Raw genomic sequence first — 19,444 nt, forward strand, 5'->3', positions numbered from 1 at the left:
ATCTGATATAATCAGATCAGTTTCACTCTGTGACTAAATAGATTAAAGCCATGACGAAAAATTCGTTTTGGATTAACTAATTTAGCTTTTTTACCTATTCTTGGAACTTAAAGCTACCACGGCTACTTGTGAATTTGATCTGTATTTTCTCGTTGCTTTATAATTCATGTTCCCAACATTATTTTATATCTAATCAAGCAGCATTGTCTACGTTGTTCATATACATATGTCAAAGTAAGTTTGGTTACACAAAATCACTGTTCTTTTTAATATCATAAGTGTAAATGATGACAAAGATGAACGATTACTTTAGTTGATGTGAGTAAATTTTTTTTACGGAGAGGGAAGTTACCTAGAATTATTTGGTCTGATTCAGATGCAATTTTATATGTATAAAAAATATATACAATTGTTTTATAGAGCATTAATGACATTAAGTATTTAATTAGGTAAAGATTAAAAAAAATTGAATTTCACTGTATATGTTATATATTTAGGAATTAGGTTTTTACTCTATCTTTATGTCGTTGCAATATTACAATGCGTTGTTATTAAGAGACAATTGTAGATTATATTCAGATGTTAAATTATATTACTCAAGGACATACATTACCTAAATATGATTCTCGTATGATAAATTCTGAGGAGTAGGTAAAGTAACAAGCGAAAAACAAAAGTTATGCCTTAAACAAAAGCGTCTATTGCACGGGGCACGTAGCAAGATGGACAAAAAATAAATTTTAAAGACAATTATATGAAAAGGAGCAAGGGGAAGAAGAGGGCGAATGAAGAAGGAAAGCCGTGGAAAGAGATATTTGGAAAAAGCTGGAAAAAGACTTCAGCCGTTAAGGGTTTCCCCATCAATGACAGAAGTGAGGATATCGTGTGAGGCGAAAAAAATGACTATAACAAATCTAAACTGTAAATTAACGGGTTTTATAAATTATTATGCCAAATCTAGGTTTTATTTTAATGTTACAGGAGGCAGACGGACAGGAGGCTCATCTGATGTTAAGTGACACCAGCGCCCGTGCACCACTCGCACTACCGGAAGGCTCGCAAACGCGCTGGCGGCCTTTTAAGAATCGGTACGCTCTTTTAGGCATATCGTGATAGTTGCCCCTAGTCGACTCAAACCGGTCATTTTACAAGTTTATCAAAACATTTTGCCCGCAGTTTTTAATCTCGAAACGCCAAGAAACCTTACGCTAACCGAGTGTACGCTTTCGTTAGTTAAGTCGAGTTAACGGTCGGTTTGTCAAAACAGATTTAGGGCGCAGTTGGCGGTCTTCGCGACTTCCCGCAACACTAAACCGCGGTAATGCCCTTTATATTAAGTCGAATAATCTTTTAAGTTTCGCTCTAATTTCGGGGAATGACACCATTTTGTTGTTCACGTGTAGGTTATATGGGCGCCTACAAACCTACTCAAAGAAGCTCCATTTACCTACGCGTGTCCTGCGCGCCCTAAATATGCGTGTGATACAGATGTATTTAGTTGCATACTGGCTGAATTCAGAAGAATTACATTATTTATAATTAGTTATAAAATGGTTTAGGTTTTTACTTGTTATGTTTGTATTATGTTGTATATTTATTCGTAACATAATAACCTTAGTATTATTTTCTTCTTACAGGTACTGATTGGTTATTTTTTCAAAAGAACAGGGGCAAACGAGCGGAGGCTCACCTGATGTTAAGTGACCGCCCATGGACACTCTAAATACCATAGGGCTCGCGATTGGGTTCAGTGGGCAGCTGGTTCCAGATAGTGGTGGCGTAAAAACCGCCTTAAAAAACGCTCAGTTGTGGAACGACGCGTTAAATAAAATAAATGTACTTTAAATATAAAAGGTTTAGCTAATTCATTATATTATAATTCGTTTCAACTACCACGCGTAAGCCTTGTAAAAATATATATAAGTTATCCTAAGCATAGGTAATACTACAACTTTTTTAAATAATTTAAGTTTAGGTACTTAATGTATTTTATAACTCGAATACTACTGTACTAAGTTTCCATAGACAAAGTTTAATGCTTTATAATGTACATTGCAACTACAAAAGGAAAGAAAATCGTCGGTTCCAACCGATTTAGATATGAAGAAGGTGGATTATTCCGTAATCTCGAATGCCAATGCCCAAGCACGTCTGACTCGAAGGCTACATTAAAGGTACATTAGTGAGAATCGATTCTATACCTATACTATTGCTTCACAACATTATACAATCAATTAGGTCACGATTTAGAAATAGGAAAGGTAAAATTTCTGGTATTTTTTGTTATTTTTATTTATTTAGGATTCGAATTTAATATGTGTAATTGAGCCCTCTATTGCACAATGTAATAATCCAGTAACATATAACACAAAACTACGTTCTTGTAAGTTCTCTGACGGTTCATCAACTCAATCTTATGTCATGTCATATATGTTGAATAAAATTATACAATTCAAATTGAATATAATTTAATAAAAATTATTAAGTAATTCGGAAAGATTCTTCCTTTTGGGAGCCATTCTGGCGTGAGCTGCAAATACTGATAGCTACATGAATATAATATAATATGGTTTTAATGTATATTTTAAATAGTTTTTCGTAAAGTCTACAACATCACATATCTTTTATGTTTAAGCTTTTTTAAGCACTAATTTGCAAGACAAGAAACAATTTGGCTACTCAGTACCTACTAACCATGCACAGTCATCATAGGCAAATGTCACAATACAATTTTTATCGAGTTTTATGACTTTCGAATTCTGGAACAATTATGGTGAACATTTCTTTAACCGAACTCTTCTTTAATACGCCTAGACTAGTGTAACTGGATTAATATTATATGTAAAACAATTTTAACAGTTGTGTTTGTCTAGTGGTTCAGCGTGCGACTCTCACGTCTGGGGTTGTAGGTTCGAACCCTGGCTATGCACCATTTTCTATGTTATTAAACATTCACTCAAACTGTGAAGGAAAACATCGAGTGGAAATCGGCTTGCCTTAGAACCAATAAGTCGACAGAAACACATACAAACCTAAGGCCCAGAACAAAAAAAAGATTGCAGCGCCACTGATTTATTGTGTTATTTTAACACAACATTTAGTAGAAGTTTTAGTAAATACAATCAAAACCGTTTACGACAACCTCGTTTAGAACACATACCGGTTATAAAAACCAAAATCCCGGCTGAATTGCATTTTGACTATAGTTAATTCATTTTAATAATTATAAAGAAAAATAATATGTAAAAACGACATTGTTACAACGACATTAAGTATTTAAGAAATCATATCATCCCCACACAAAGTAACTTGAAACATTAATCTTGAGACTAATACTTCTTTTAAGTTGCACCAGGCTGAAATTTATCGTGTCCTACATAAAATAATTAACTAGAAACGTTTAGGAAATCAGATTTAGAGCACACTTGACAGGCATCGGCTGGTCTCAGCACAAAGCTATGAAAGCGGCTTACTAGAGAAAGGGGATTAGGCCATAATCTGCAACGGAACGGTTGACATATGCCTCAAGCGAACTTCCCTTACCCATGTATATGTATTTGTATACATATACGATGTGAACCGGTTTCGAGGAACTGCTTTAAAACCGCTTTCGTTTATCAAAATTTATCGATATCTGTAAATGTATCATGAGTCACCTTTAAATAATAAAAAAATAAAATAATTCAGTGGCGCAACCTCTTTAGGTCTTGGCCTCAGATTTCTGAACTAAGAATGCCTGAGCAAAATCGACTGCCTTGGCTAGTACCTACAATAAATCTCCTGTGAGTATGTCTTCGCCATACACACTATGAGCAGATGCAATGATAAGACAAAATTATACTTTATTTATAAGTTAATTGTGACCAATTTAAATGTATTAAGGAATTAAAACTAAGTGTAATGTGGATGGGCAAGAATAACTTAAGTGAACCATGTTTGCATGTTTTTTACATTATAACAATGTGATTATTAATATTATTGGTGAAACCGTAATCGGTTTTTAATAACGATCGATATCGCCGCTAAATTTTACCGGTTTCTCCCCTAAGTTCATGGGTCTCCAAACAAGGCTATTAGACAGGTTGATCCAGACTGGTCTAACCGCTTCCTTACTGATTCTAGAAATGCTTTTACATGATTGCGCACTTACTATAAATTTTTATTAGGTGATAATGCGACAGTCACAATACCAGCGATTTGCCGATAGCGATTTAATGGCCTTGGATATATTTTATCGTTAAAAAAGCATGTTTACGGTATTTTTATGCCGTTTAATAATCTTAAAAGCTTGTAAAATACATTGTATTAGTTTGTCGACTTGTTAGCAGTTAATTTCGTAGACTACGAGTGTCGCGAATCGTAACGGAAATTACCAACGTTCGTTACAGCGGATATAACGACAGTTTAACGGATTATGTTCTCTATGAACATGGATTAACTTAATCAACGCTCGTAATGTATGGAATTTATTCGCTTTACTTTTTTTCTCTTAAATGCAGATGTCTATTAATATTGACTTAGGTTTGAGCGAGTACTACACATCTCTAAAATTGTATTGTTATTTGTAAAAAGATTACTGGCTAAAACCAGTTATTCAAAAAAGACTATAAGAAAACGAAATGTAGGAGCAATTCGAAATTCAAATTCGTAAAACAATATATTAATAGAAATTTAAATTCAAAGAATTACCTTACGACATTATAAGCCCAGTGGTCTGTGTCAACTGAAACAAACAAAAAAACAAATTAAATAATAATAATAAACAAGTCATTCATAGAATTAAGTTAACAAGTGACCAGTGGTCAACGTTGCCCAATTGTTGGATAATTCACCCACACAAGGGGTATTGACTGACAATAAATGTCACATTACTCTTAATAGAGCAATGTTGGCTGACACCTTCAATTGGTGGCGTAGATATCGTTAATAAATTTGGCTTTGTTATTCATTCAACTTATAAATTAATATTTTGTCTGGTTTCCGCTAAGAGAGGTTTAAATTAAAAAAACTACAAAAATAATTTCATCAATTATTTTTGTAGTCTATTTAAGTGAATCATCTCAAATCGTTTACAAGTCAAGAAGAATTGACCTTTCAAGTTCCTGCCTACCGGACTCGGTTTGGTTTGTTTTCCTGTATTACTTTGTATCCATTGTTTAAGTATTCAATGGGATACATATATTCTTCATAATCCTTGTATTAAGAATATATATATATTCTTAATATATGTAAATTTCCTTCATCATGAGCACACCCCACACACCATCACTTTTACACAATCACAAAAAAAACAGCCAAATTAAGTCATAGCTAATTCGTATACTGAAGTCTTAGTAATAATAATTATTATTATTCTGACATATTTAATGAAATACATATATCATACAATGTAATGGCATTGCATTATTTCATACAGTATTATTTTTTCTTTAAATATAAGATCAACGTGCACGTTGTGAATATTAAAATGAATTGAATTTTTCCATGCATTGCTTTTCAATCGCCAAACTGGATAACTACGAGTTTCATGAGATAGGATCAGAGATTTGCATACAATATTACAAAGAGCTGTACTGAACAACCAGATTTGCAATTTTCTACCTTCTTTAATAAATAAAAATGTATTGGATGCTTGAATCTAAAAGTATTTATATATTATATTATTTATCGTGAGTTCAAAAAAATTTAAGAACTTTGTAGGACGGATGAAGTCAATATTAGTGATGTCCTACCTTTGTCTTTCTTAGTATCTGAGGTATCTATTTTTATTAATTTCTTTATACTTAGCTTTTAACTAGAAACTTGAGACTACTACTTTAATTTTACAGTAAGTAAACATATTTCTGTGCATCTATTTCGTAAAACGTAAACAACAAATGCATTGTAATAAGACTTTTTTCGTAATACTGTCTAGACCAATAACAAACACGCGACAGGAGATGTCGTTCCGTTTGACTAATCACAATCAATCGAAACGCGCCAACCATTCGTCTTTTGTTTCACATTCTACACACAAGTTGCCTAGTCAATCATTCGAGTTGCGATAGTATGGTTAAAGATAAAGTCTTTATTTAATCTAGTGTATCTTCATAATCAGTCAGGACAAATCTTATAAATGCCTTCACGCGACGTTAAAAAAACCTTCAATATTAAAATTAAACTCGTAAAAACTAAGAATTCAATAAAGGATTATGACGAGTACCGCATTATTATTTATACCACAATACATTCATTTCCGCCCTTTAATGAGATATGTTCACGAAATATGTTAAATAATGGAAAGGAAAATTTAATGAATGTGTTTTGTTACAAAAATTCACGTTTCATCTCGAGTTGAAGGGCTTTTTTGAATCATTCATCTATTTTGATATATCCCTGCTTATTCTAGAAGCGAATACGCTATACATAAAGGTGATTATTCGTATTGTAAAGGATTTATATTACTATTCGTTGTCTTGTATTACTCACTAAATAAATAATGAACACCAACGTCGCATTAATTCAAAGTTGTCTTATTCGAGCTTAGCTATTGTAGTCCTATTGGATTAGTTCATGAATAAATGACGCTACGAATTAGTTTCCTGCATGCCTTCAAAGATATATTTCTGTGAGGTAATACTATGTTCATTAATAGTAGTTTAATCACTACTTTTAATGAAGTATGTATTATATAAAAGATTTTTAGACATTCTAATATAATTTTATATCCTATCAATGTTTAAATATTGTGTTGTTACACAACTAGGTGAGAAAAGTCGATGTCACAGCCACATCATTTATTTCAATTAGATCTATTAAAAAGGCACTTTTGAAAGTCATAATAACAATTTAAAAGTTTTTAAAACAAGTTGCCCCTTCCTAAAGGTGTCATATGGAGAAGAATGGGCATAAAATAGTTTTAACAACGTTTTGTATAAACCTAACCTAACATAAAAATCTACTATAGTAAAATAAAATATTCGCAGTGTTATAAAAAAACTATATGCTAACTAAATTATTATGTAGCATTAGTGCTTGCATATTTACAATCGAGTTAATTATTTTGTCATCCTCTGATTATATACTAACTACTTACAAACTTAGCGATTCTATCGTCGAACAATATTAGTATCTTCTAATATATAAATACAATAACGTCGTAAATCTCAGTCAACCCCATGAAAATTCACCGTCAATCCGAATACAAATTAATGTGCCTTTAAAGACGCTTAAAAGCCACCGGGGCGTATAATGATATATCCTGTTCGCTGACCGATGGCATTACAATAAGCCGGTAATAGATAAACCTTTTTCCATTTAAGCGGTGATAAGGGCCTTTTAAATTTTGTTGCTCTTCGCCCACGCGAGGCGCTAATCGCTCATTTCGATTATGATGGTCGCACTTATCTGCCCTTAAAATGGAATTAACTGTTGAAATTTATAGGTCTGTATTTCGTAAGCTTACGTCAAAAATGCTTTCGATATTTTCGTGTTCTTTCTCTGTTCAGACAAGCGTATACGCAAGTTGATTTTAGGTTCAATTATATATAATTATTGTAAAATCTAGCAAACTAAGGAACGCTCGAACGGTGAAGGAAACATCGTGAGGGAACCGGCTTGCTTCAGACCCAAATATCGACGGCGTGTTGGCACAGGACGATGATCACCTATGCACAGAAGAGATTGACCAATTATTATCATGAAACAGGTAGAGAAATCTGAAACCCATCTAAAAAGGTTATAGCGCCACTCATTTGTTTTTTATTATATATTAAAGAAAGGTATAAAGTACTTCTTATATATTGAGAAACTATTTAAAACAAAACAGTGAGTCAGTCTAATTAATTGTGTGCGAGGAAACCGCAAGTCGATATTTAAATAAATGTGCATTGTTGCGGTTTAAGGAACGTTCGCCTGACACGACTGAGGCCTTGTGGCCAGATAATTTATATTCTATGCGTTAATGGCTACTACTACTTTATTGATTTTAATATAACGAGTATTCTTTTAAAATCATAATAATGTTACAATCCGAAGATGCGCTTTTACAGGCTATAATGACATATGCTCGATTCTTCAATTGAAACTAGACAAGGCAAAAAACAATGTGATGTAGGTGTACTCATTTTACGCAACTAGACTCAAATTTGGTCCGTTTTGTATAAAAAGGATGTGATACGAAGCACGATATACGAGTATATTACAACGTCTTTTATTTTTTGGCTTGATATATATTTTTTATTTATTAGAGCTAATAATGAATTAATAACATAATTGGTATGTTAGCATTTTTAATGAGTATTAGTAGTGTTAGTAATAGTTGTAAAAATATAAATTAGTTTTTTTATAGCGGCCTTGTATAGTATAGCGATTTTAAGGGTGAAAACCTCCTCCATATCAATGCATTGTGCAATTCTTATTGTCTTATTTAGAGGATCTTACGTTGAAAGTGTTTATAATTGTAACGTGAGCGCCTTTTTTATTTTTATTGTTGTCCTGTTCTTCGTCTTTCATTTGTTATGGAGAGTTGTTAGTGTTAAGATCTTAATGTGTTACAGCTATAGAATATAAGGTCTATCACCAATCTGAAGCTTCCACTTAAGCCTTTAAGTCTATGTACCGGTAGATTGTATTGCGTTTCAAAAGCAAAACTAACGAAGAGTAATGTAATATATTTTAACAGTATCATGGATTTAACGAGAGATTAGGTGTTTACGTTAAATGCTCATTATTATTAGTCATTTTATAAAATTAATGATTATGAATCAAATATTAATATTGTAAAAGACAATTTATAAAATAGACACAAGCAAGCAAGTAGAAGATCAATCACCAGTGCCTGACACAATTACAACAGACAGAATAGACAATAACACGGTTGGAATGTTCGGTTTTATTAGGTAATAATACTGTACCACTGTACAAACTTTATTTATATTTATACAATTTATTATTATAAATAGGCATAACTCCAAACGAATCATCTTTAAAACTGTGGATGTCTGCATGTTGCACCACGAAATTTTCAAAAAATTTTTACCCCATGTCCATCACTGATCACTGTCATGTATAACTTTATAGAATTAATACGACATTTGCATGCCTATTTTCATATGGCTGTAACCATTTATTAATTAACAAAATACATTTCTATATAACTTATGAGTTCCAAAACATTATAAAAATCGGCTGTGCCTTAGTTTGAAATACATCGAAATGAAAATGTTATGTTCCTTTAAATTTATGATACCTGCTTTATCAGTTAACCAGCGATCTTCGGATACTTAAATGGCCAATGATTGTCACATGTTTCGTTTAAAATTAGCATCACGTGTGAAGGGTTCGTGATAATTTTATTCGTTGTATCAAGAAACACGCTTTCACTTAAGTGCTGAGTGCACTTTGTTGTGTTCGGTATCGCTGAACGTTTATATATTTTATACTAAAAGCTTTCTCTTCACACATAAAATAATAATAACTTAACATTAAAAACAGTAAACTAGTAAGTAGTTATTGGTAAGAATAAAAAATTTGCTATAATTCAAATGTGTACCAATCGCGTGTTTGTGATTCAACAATACTATTGACCAATCAGAAATTTAAGATATATTTAAATATAAGTATATCAAAGATTAATGATATCAAATCGCTTTTATTATCGCTATTATCGCTATTAATTTTAAATATTTGCAAGACATGGTAATTTACATAAAGGTTTTACAAACACCACGTGTTAGCTAAGGGATTACGAAAACTGTCAAAAATGACCACGTTGCCAAAACAAACATATTTTTAAAGAGAATCAAAAAATGTTATATTTTATAAACTTTTATAACGTTCAAAATAAGCAGCACTGGAAAATAAAGAATATTTCTGCAATTTTTTAATCAATATTCAATATGAAAAGAACCTTTGTATTCCTTTATTTATCGACAATGTAAATCGTCAACAATTTTAACACACGCATGGACCTTTTTTTACGAATTTCGAGTGATCATGTCCATTAGGGTAAAAGTGCAATAAGGCTGACAAGTAATATCGGAATTGAAAGGTACCGGAAGTGTGAATTTTATTTTATTTAAATTTCGAATGACAGACGTGATAGGACAACTGATATGAGACTCACTCGAGTATATTAACCATGAGTATTGACTTGTTGTTTTCTTTTACATATAATTGATATTCCTGAGACTAACGCATTTAAACAAAATAGCTTTAAATGATAGTATAGTAAATTACTTGTACTAGTATTGTGATACAATTTGCCCATATGTATTTGATTTGTGTAAATACAGAAACCACGACTCTTTATTGCTCGTATAACAATACCTTTTTTTTCTTAAAAAAGGTTTAATTTATAATATTAATACAAATTGCTTGTTTTTATTATGTTTCCGGATAATGGGTGGTAAAGTAATAACGATAAAAACTTTATTTATGAGAAATAGGTTCTGACAAATTTCGTCTATCGCTAGTCCTCCACTAGGGAGACTGTGTTGTGGGTAACTAGATAGCAGTTGGTCAGTGGTACATGATTGTAATATTTAAAACAGTTTATTGAGAAAAAGTATGTTTAATGTTACAACTAATTAAACACAATTCTTATAAGACATTATGTATGAGAGACATTATGATGAGTGTTTAAGAGTTGTTATGATCGTGCATTTTGTCTTGAGTTTTGGAACCTCAAAGTCATGCCAAGAAACGTAGTTATACGCATATATTTACAACTTAATTATAATTTTTTTTCACCAATATATTATATATACATAGTCAATGTCGCTTTTGATAATTCTTTCTGCAAATGTATAATAATATGTTTCGGACACAGCATTACGATATGACGTAGATTCTTTAGAAATAAGCAAAAAATTATTTTCCCGATGTAATTCTCATTAAAAAAAATGAGCATATTTAGTTTCACTCTTTAAATAAATATTACAAGAAATTCCTAAGCTAATTGGTGCTTATATTACGCTTCAATGAAACCATAAATAATGATTACACAATGGACCATTAATAATCCCTAATTATAAATATATGGGTCATGTGTTTGCGTATTAAAGAAAATTCGATATTACCAACAAATTATGGCAGATTTAAAATTATTTGCAAACGCTTCATTTAAACCAAAAAGGTTTTAATTTAAATGAAATGAACGGGAACTCTGGCTTCTCGGTATTAATTAAGAAATCTATTCTTTGATGTATTCAACAGCTTTTATATTTGCGTTTTTTGGGATTCCAAGCACATTTATTTAATATAAAAAAGTGTATTAAGCTCTCTGGACAAACTCCAGTAATGGAGAGGCACCAAAACAAGAAGTTTTCTGGACTCAGCCATGGCGAAAGGGAGAGGACATTATAAAATGGAAAAGTATGAACGCAGCGCACTATCTATTCCACGTTCTCGTAGAAAATGAAGGTGTCCGACAAGTTTGGCCGGGCGTTCGATCCTTTATATACACGGTAGAAGGTAGAAGAAGTATTACAAATAAAAATGACTTTGTCATTTTCAATCTAACTAGACCATTGATGTCAAGAAGTTGAACATTCGTGTGTTGGTGGAGCCCTTTTGATTATTGTGGTGATGCACCAGACATTCGCAATGACGACCTCTATCTGGACCTTACTGTAGCGGGCACCACCACAACAATCAAAAAGATTGCTGGATCCCATCAAAGGCTCCACTAGCACGTGAATATGGAGCTATTCAACTTCTTGACATCAAGGGTCTTGTAAGATTGAAGAGCACCAAGTCCCTCGACCATATTCTCTCTTCTTGTTCCCAATATGACCGCACCTCCTTTCTGAATTCCTTACAATTACTACATGTTCCGTTTCCGACTACAATCGCCTTTTGCTTTATCCTTCATTGTATTATCTATTTTCATAATCAAAAACAATATTAAGATTTAATATATACATATATTTTTTTATAGAACAGGGGGCAACCGGGCAGGAGGCTCACCTGATGTTAAGTGATACCGCCAACCATGGACACTCTCAATGCCAGAGGGCTCGCGAGTGCGTTGCCGGTATTTAAAAAATCGGTACGCTCTTTTCATGAAGGACCCTTAGTCGAATTGGTTCGGAAATACTTATATACTACCACAAAGTGTAAATATTATGTTTTAACTACTTAGCTTATATCCCTTTGTTTCTTTTGATATATTTCTTTATTTATTCTCTGATGTAATTTCCCTACCTTTTACTTGAACCTGACATAAAAATATAACTATTGCTATAAAATTTAAAAAAAGGACAGTCATTTGAATTACTGTCTACCTCTTATAGAGACTATGTTATGTTTTTGGACACTTTCTTATGTTAAATATCCTTTATTAGTTAATTAGTTAAGTTATTTTTACATTACTTATTCTTGAGTTTTGAATTATAAAAAATAATCATAAACACACAGACGATTTATAAAAAATAAAATATATATTTTTTCGTGTACTGTGGACTCGAGATAATTGATATAAAATGTGTGACATTCGCTTTCGTGTCACGCGAGTTCGGATTACGGTGACTTATTTTGTAGTAATGTTCTGAATAATTCTAAAATATTACCTTTTTTATTCGCTCCCTAATAATTCAGCTTATCGTAATGGGGCCAGTGAATATAAAATATGACCTAAATAACAGGGTTTTGTTAAAAATAAGTAGGTTCAATTTATATTTTGTAAGAGTTTAACAAAGGAAATTTATAAATGATAATATCTGAAATTACTATTGTATGTACATATAATGTATTATTGTGGCGATGTCAATACAACTTGCGAAATTCAGTGGTTAAGTGTATGATTAAAAACTGAGATCGTAGTATCAAAAAGTAATATAAACGCAAAGAAATCTTTTTATATTTAAATACTTAATAATCGACCTGTTTAAAATATAAATTGAGTATAATGTACTCAATCCCATACGAAATTTTTCTATATACGGCGATTAACAAAAGGGGGATGACTTTATTACCAATTCTTCTTCTGCATTCTTCTTTATACTTTGAGAACTGACAGTGAAAATGTAGAAAATATTTATGATATTAAACGTTCATTGTACATATATGCTTTAATTTGTAGTTATGATTAAATATTAGGTCTTTATATATGAAATTGGTGTAAGGGTGGAATGAAAGTGTTTTTTTTTATCGAATATATTTAATTAATTAAAGTACTATTGCTATCTATATACTATTGCTAGTTAGTAGTAGTTAGTTTAGTTTATTGATCCAGTTACAGAAAAAAATTAAGGCAAAGAAAACTTCGTTTGTTAACTAACTGAAAGCACAATAAACAAATGAATGATATGTATATATACAAACCACTATTGACTAAAACTATATTATATCCATATAATAAGTCACTTAAATTTATTTCTCATATTCGCCTATAACTACATATCGAATGGAAGTAATTTTCTCTTAGCATACGACTTACTACGTTCAAATTATCTGGTCGAGAAAGGATCCTGCAAACTAAATCCAATTCGAAAATTCGTCGAAGGCAATATGCGGAGACCTCATTTGAGTTCCCCCAAGAACCAGGAGTGAACCAATAATAAAGTCTACGCCACTCCGCGTTTGATGGCTCTTCAGGACTTCTTTAAAGAGAAAACGTATTATTTCTAACGGGGGCATAGAGGTAAGAATAACATTTTTAATCACCTTATTTAAGACAAACTATTTCATAATCTTTCTAATAATATAAATTGGAAATCGAACCTGTTTTACGTTAATATGTTTTAATGGTCTCCGGTTACCAAACTCCGAAAAGGACATTGTTTCTTTCCAATTTTTGTCATCGTTTCTTTAAGTGGAAAAAATATACGGTGGAGGTGAGTAGTTTATGTAACCATTTTGAAAAATCGATAAACCATTTGAAGAACTTCGCTCGATTGAAAACTTAAACTTTATTTCTCATTACAAAACAGAAATATTTTATTTACATGAGAAACTTAATATTAATATGTATATACTAGCGGATCCGACAGACGTTGTCCTGTCTATACGTCTTTAATTTCAAAATTTCAATTTTTAATAAGCCATTTTGATGAAAATTATTATTCAAATGTTATGACAATATCTAACGATCCAGCACATGGTCACACACGATATAATACAATGATAGCAAAACTTTTTTTAAATTTCGGGACAGACTAAAATTAAAATTCGAATATTATTTAAAATTTGACACTGCGATGGTAGCGCCGTCTGTCGGATCCAATGTAAAACATTCCAAAATCAACAACAACTAATAAATTGAAAATTAATTAAAAAAACACTGTCCAGCGGACTAAATTGCTAAAAAATAAAAGCTAAACCATTCCCAGATCCCCTTGAACACACACAAAAAATTTCGTCTAAATCGGTCCAGTCGTTTAGGAGGAGTTCAGTCACATACACACGCACACAAGAAATATATAAATTAAGATTATATACGAGCGAGATACACGTCGCCATTAGCCGTAACAATTTTAGTCAGCAATGTTCATTCTAACATGCATCTTTAATCTTTAATGCCTTATTTGCTATTTACGTTAAATAACACTGTATAACAATGTTCAACCTTAAATAAAGGGCAAAATCTATTCTAAAATTATAACATACAACTTTCGTATGTATTTATTTAAATTTGACTAAATACATTAGGGTATAATTCAACAGTTACGAGCGATGAACACAGCGATACGAACAAAACACTTCCTAGTTCACCGCTTGCCCACGAAAATTATGATCAACATCCAACAGTTAGATGAAGACGATAAGCTGTTATTAAACTATTACAAAGAAATAATATTAATGTGGAATTAATGAAGATACGTTCACGGAAAATTAAGCTTAAAAAAATTGAAATATTTCTATGCGGTGAATGCGTTGAAGTATTTTGTTCATTTGAAATATTTCCTTTATCTAGAAATATTATAACGGCACGTTCGACTGTTGTAGTTAATTAGAATATTTAATATCAAGATTTAAGATTGACTTGGCAATCGCACGTTTAGTGTCTAAACTAATATAATTTTCTATAACATGTGTTACTTGTAAAATACAGTGAGTTTCCATGTGATGGCCAAGTTATTTTTTTAAAATGATTTGTGATATTGACATCGTCAGTATGCGATGTTGTTAAGTTAGCAAATTACGTATTCAAGACAGAAAGTATCTTAAGTAGGGATTAAAGAAATTAAACGACTTGGTTTTACATAGATCTCATAACTTTGTATAGTCCTCTTAAATCAAGTCTCGCATCACAGTTCGTTTAGGTCTTTTTACAAGTTATGTTTTTAATGACATTACTATTGTCCTTATAACCTTGTTTATGAAATAACGCGTTTAATCTCAACAACTTTATAATAAATATGAGTATATATTGGGATGTAAATACAAATTCAAAGTTCGTAACAATGAAAAAACCAACTTTTAATACTTGTTATTACCCACGAACAAAACCCCGACTTCTGAGCCGTATTTCACTTAAACATATTCGTTTAGCCCCCGGCATTAGGGAAGATGATTAATGAAGCGTTCCTTAGGTGCCTGATGGCGTCTGCTTCTGATTCGTGCATAAATAAACAAGATTTAAAATCATAACTAGATTATGGCTGCGTCTTAGGGAAAATATTTTCTTTTCGATAAAGAAGACAGATGATACGCGTTTGAAACATATTGAGCGTTGTGTTAATATTTTTACAGGTTTTTTGAACATAAAATCAAAACAGTACGATTTTCTTAGCCTACAAAGTAATTATAAAATTAATTAAAAAGAAAATCAAAACAAATTTAAATAGTTTGGTCCCTGTGGCAGAGTGCCCTTAACGCTTGCAGCATGTTCTCCCTGATTACAAGTGAATTTTATTTTTTACTGCTAAGTACCCGATATGACAAATTTAGATTTTAAAGAAGACAAATACAAAGCTTAATTGATACAAATAACAATAAGCATGAAAATTGGTCCAGCCGTTTTTGAGTTACAAGTGTCAGAAAACCCGACTTTGTTTTATATATTAAGATACATACCTGGCGATATGTGTGTACGTTTATATAGATGTATAGTATTTGTGAGATGACGCGAGATATTAACCACCTATATACATATACTTTATGATATAGAATAATTTATAATAAATATTTTTGTATTTAAAACGAGAACTAAGAAAAACATACACAATAAAGATTCAAGAATATAACATGTCGCTTGAGTGTGATTTGTGAGTCAATCAACTGTACAATCTAACTCTGTTACAATCTATCGTTTTGACATTTTGTAAACTACTTTATGTTGGAACAGTTTCTTAAAGGAAATCATTAAAATGATATACTGATAACATGACTGATTATATTATCGATGTTATACATAATATATGTACCTTCGAGAGATGCATGGATATAGAGCCAACCTGTATGTATTTTATAATTAAACATTTCGTTGACTTTTGTTACAGGTTGTTGCTAAAGAGATGATCCTAATAAAGTGTAAATAAATAACCCAATAGGTAGGTATGAAAATATTAGCACCCTACTAGTTATATAATTTTATATCGCGTGCATTGTAAGCATATTCGTAAGCATTTGTTACCCAAATGCTCTGCTTGGCGGTTGTCAGTTGGCAAATTGAATACAATTTATCATGCGATACGCTGGTATTTTTCGCCGACAAAATATTATAATCTTTATTTATATTTCCTACGATTATTTAGCGGTTTAGTTTATATCTATAATACAGCCTTGAAATGTTTATTGTCAAAAATCATATAGGTTTATTCATATAGGTACACTTATGAACATAAAAAAAAAGTTACATTAAATGCTTAATACAAGAATTCAGGTACGACCAGTCACCACAAGTAGTACCCGTTCACGAGTATGACGCATGGCCAGCCCCTCGCCATATTTTAGGGAGCTAGACAACCGGACGCTAGGACGCCGCCACAAGCAATGACATTTAAGCGAGCCTGACGATATATATAATTAATAAGAATATAATATATATTGATATATATATATATATATATATATATATATATATATATATATATCAAAATACAAAAGAAAGTCCGTAGTAATTAAAAAAATATAATATTAAATTTGTTCGTATATTTGCGTTTTTTTAGACGTGGACTAAAATAAGACTTTCTCTGGCTTGTAAAAAATATAATATATAAATCTCATAATATCCTAGAGCAGTGAGATTCCCGGCTGTGCATCAATGGACTTTCTCTCTGTGTGCGCATTTAACATTCGCTCGGTGAAGAAAAACATCGTGAGGAAACCGACATATCATAGACCCAAAAAGTCGAGCCTAATATATATATATAACAGTACGTGACTGACCTTTTAGATTGAAAAATGATTATGAAACAGATTCATAAATCTGAGGCCCTAAAGAGGTTGTACCGCAAATGATTTTTTTTATTATTTTCTTATATATGCTCTTAAAAAAAACCAGTCCCTATTTGTTTTATCAGCACACTGCATATTACGCTCACACCAGACTAATTTCAAATAGCCAAGTTGATAGAGCTACAAATTGTTCTTGGCGTAGAATGTTATTTCACGAACAGTAGCTGTCTGTGTTCTCAGATAACATCGAAAATTTTCTAGTTCTGTAAAATTCGCAATAATAATATTATCTCCAACGAAATGCCGTATATTATGTTGCCTCCGACAAAATGAAACTCCACTGAATGTCTGGAGAAATTAAGCTTAAGTATTTCGCTCGAAGAAAAATATCAAATGTTTCCTTTTCTAGTGTACTGTGATTTAGTTAAATTATTTTTTTCAATATTAGGGATTCAACTGCTAACGAAATAGTCTCAACAATAGCTTTTCATTATACTGAGTGTATGTTCGTAATTGTGAAAAATAAATTAATCACAAATATGTGTAATGAAATAAATAGGCCAGAAATAAGATTATTAAACTTTAACTTACATAATAATGGCGCACTCATATTTTTATTACTTTGGTATGTATAGGGTATTGGCACAGTTGAACTGTCATTTTTACACAAAGATATATCCACAGATACCTATCTGACCTACCATGGATAGCTTGTATCGACAGATGGCTATTACAATCCGTCGATTGATTATTGGCCCACTTTTTACAACATTTGGATGAAGATGTCTATCTCAGTTGGTCAAAAATGTATTGAGATAGGTTATATATATATAGGGTTTGGACGATAATCGATTGGTTTAAAAAACTTTAACACATTCCTGCAAAGTACTTGTAAACTTGCACAGTTAGAAATCCGATGTATTCTCAGAACACGTTGAAAAGAGCAAATCGAAATGAAATCCATGTCTCATTTAATTGACTGAAAGTGTTTTATGGAATAGTTGCGTTCACAATAAGAAGTCATTAGGCACTAGGGAGCAGTTTAATGGACCATTAAACGAACCTATAAATTAAACTTAATCATGACTAATTGGAGTAACACAAAAGGGTACACATATCGGCATTAGTTTTAAAGCGTCCGGGTGGTCCCAAACTGGCTTGATAACATAAAAATGTTGATACTACAATTTATTGACAAAATATAATCTGACAAAACGTGAATTTAATACACCGAAGCTATTAGAATGAAATCTCATTAACGAAGCGAGGCAATCACCAAAAATCCCCGAATGTGGGATACTATTAGATTTTTTGTGTATGTACGCGTAGCTCTGTGCAACACACACACTAAGAAATAGTTTTTGATGCGACAACGACTTATAATTCGATGGAGCAGGCTGCACGCACGAAAAATCATAACGCACGAGGCGTTACCTCGCTCTGAGGCGTTCTGTTTAAGGCTTAAATAACAAGCGAGAGCGCAGATCGGGCGACAAGGAGGCACAATCGGCCTCCGCGTTCGGCAACGTTCGTTCGTTAAAAAATTGATCAATTCAATTATAATTTCCATTTACCTCCTTCTATTTATCAAACATATTTTTTTTATTAAATGCAACCATTCCATCAGAATTTTCTTATGACGTTGACACGTTCAACTATCGTCAGTAAAGCGACTTTACAGACAACCGATTTTTTAATCTCTGGATAGGTTTTAGGGCATCAGCTGAAATGTTTGTGGACCGCTCTAAATTTAACACAAATTTGGAGACAGTTTTTTCTTTTTTAATTTTAATGAAAATTATCCTGCAAAAAAAAAATGATATTTTAAGTTTTTCGTTAAATATCGGTGCTGAACGATTTGATATTTCTTATTTCAGTCAGTTCATAGACTGAGTATCTTTAACATCCAAAAAATATGCGAATTAAATATAAAGCCCTCCTTTTTTGATATGGTTTATTTAAAAAGTGTGCAAAGAATGTGGTCTCAAATTTGCATATCAATTAAGGATTTTAATTTTAGAAATAGTTTACTTAAATTTGAAGGTCATTTCGTTTAATATAGCAGTACAGTGAATACGCTACGCGTTGAGTGAGGGGACTGTCATGAAATACTTTGACAAAC

The 19,444-nt window shown here is 31.8% G+C and overlaps 1 protein-coding gene across 5 annotated transcripts in view; it reads right to left on the reverse strand.

Moving 5' to 3' along the window:
* The window catches only part of LOC110992381, a 104,985-nt gene that overhangs the window by 22,695 nt on the left and 62,846 nt on the right, over positions 1 to 19,444 (reverse strand). For 4 of the 5 annotated variants that reach the window (XR_002600158.2, XM_022258175.2, XM_022258174.2 and 1 more), the window contains exon 2: positions 4,690 to 4,723. The gene's annotated coding sequence lies outside the window, so the exon portion shown is untranslated. Of the gene's footprint in view, positions 1 to 4,686; positions 4,724 to 19,444 lie in introns of all 5 variants that reach the window. The other variant, XR_006750642.1, reaches the window with a different exon arrangement.

The sequence above is a fragment of the Pieris rapae genome, chromosome 14 (assembly GCF_905147795.1).
Source record: "Pieris rapae chromosome 14, ilPieRapa1.1, whole genome shotgun sequence".
NCBI classification, from domain to species: domain Eukaryota; kingdom Metazoa; phylum Arthropoda; class Insecta; order Lepidoptera; family Pieridae; genus Pieris; species Pieris rapae.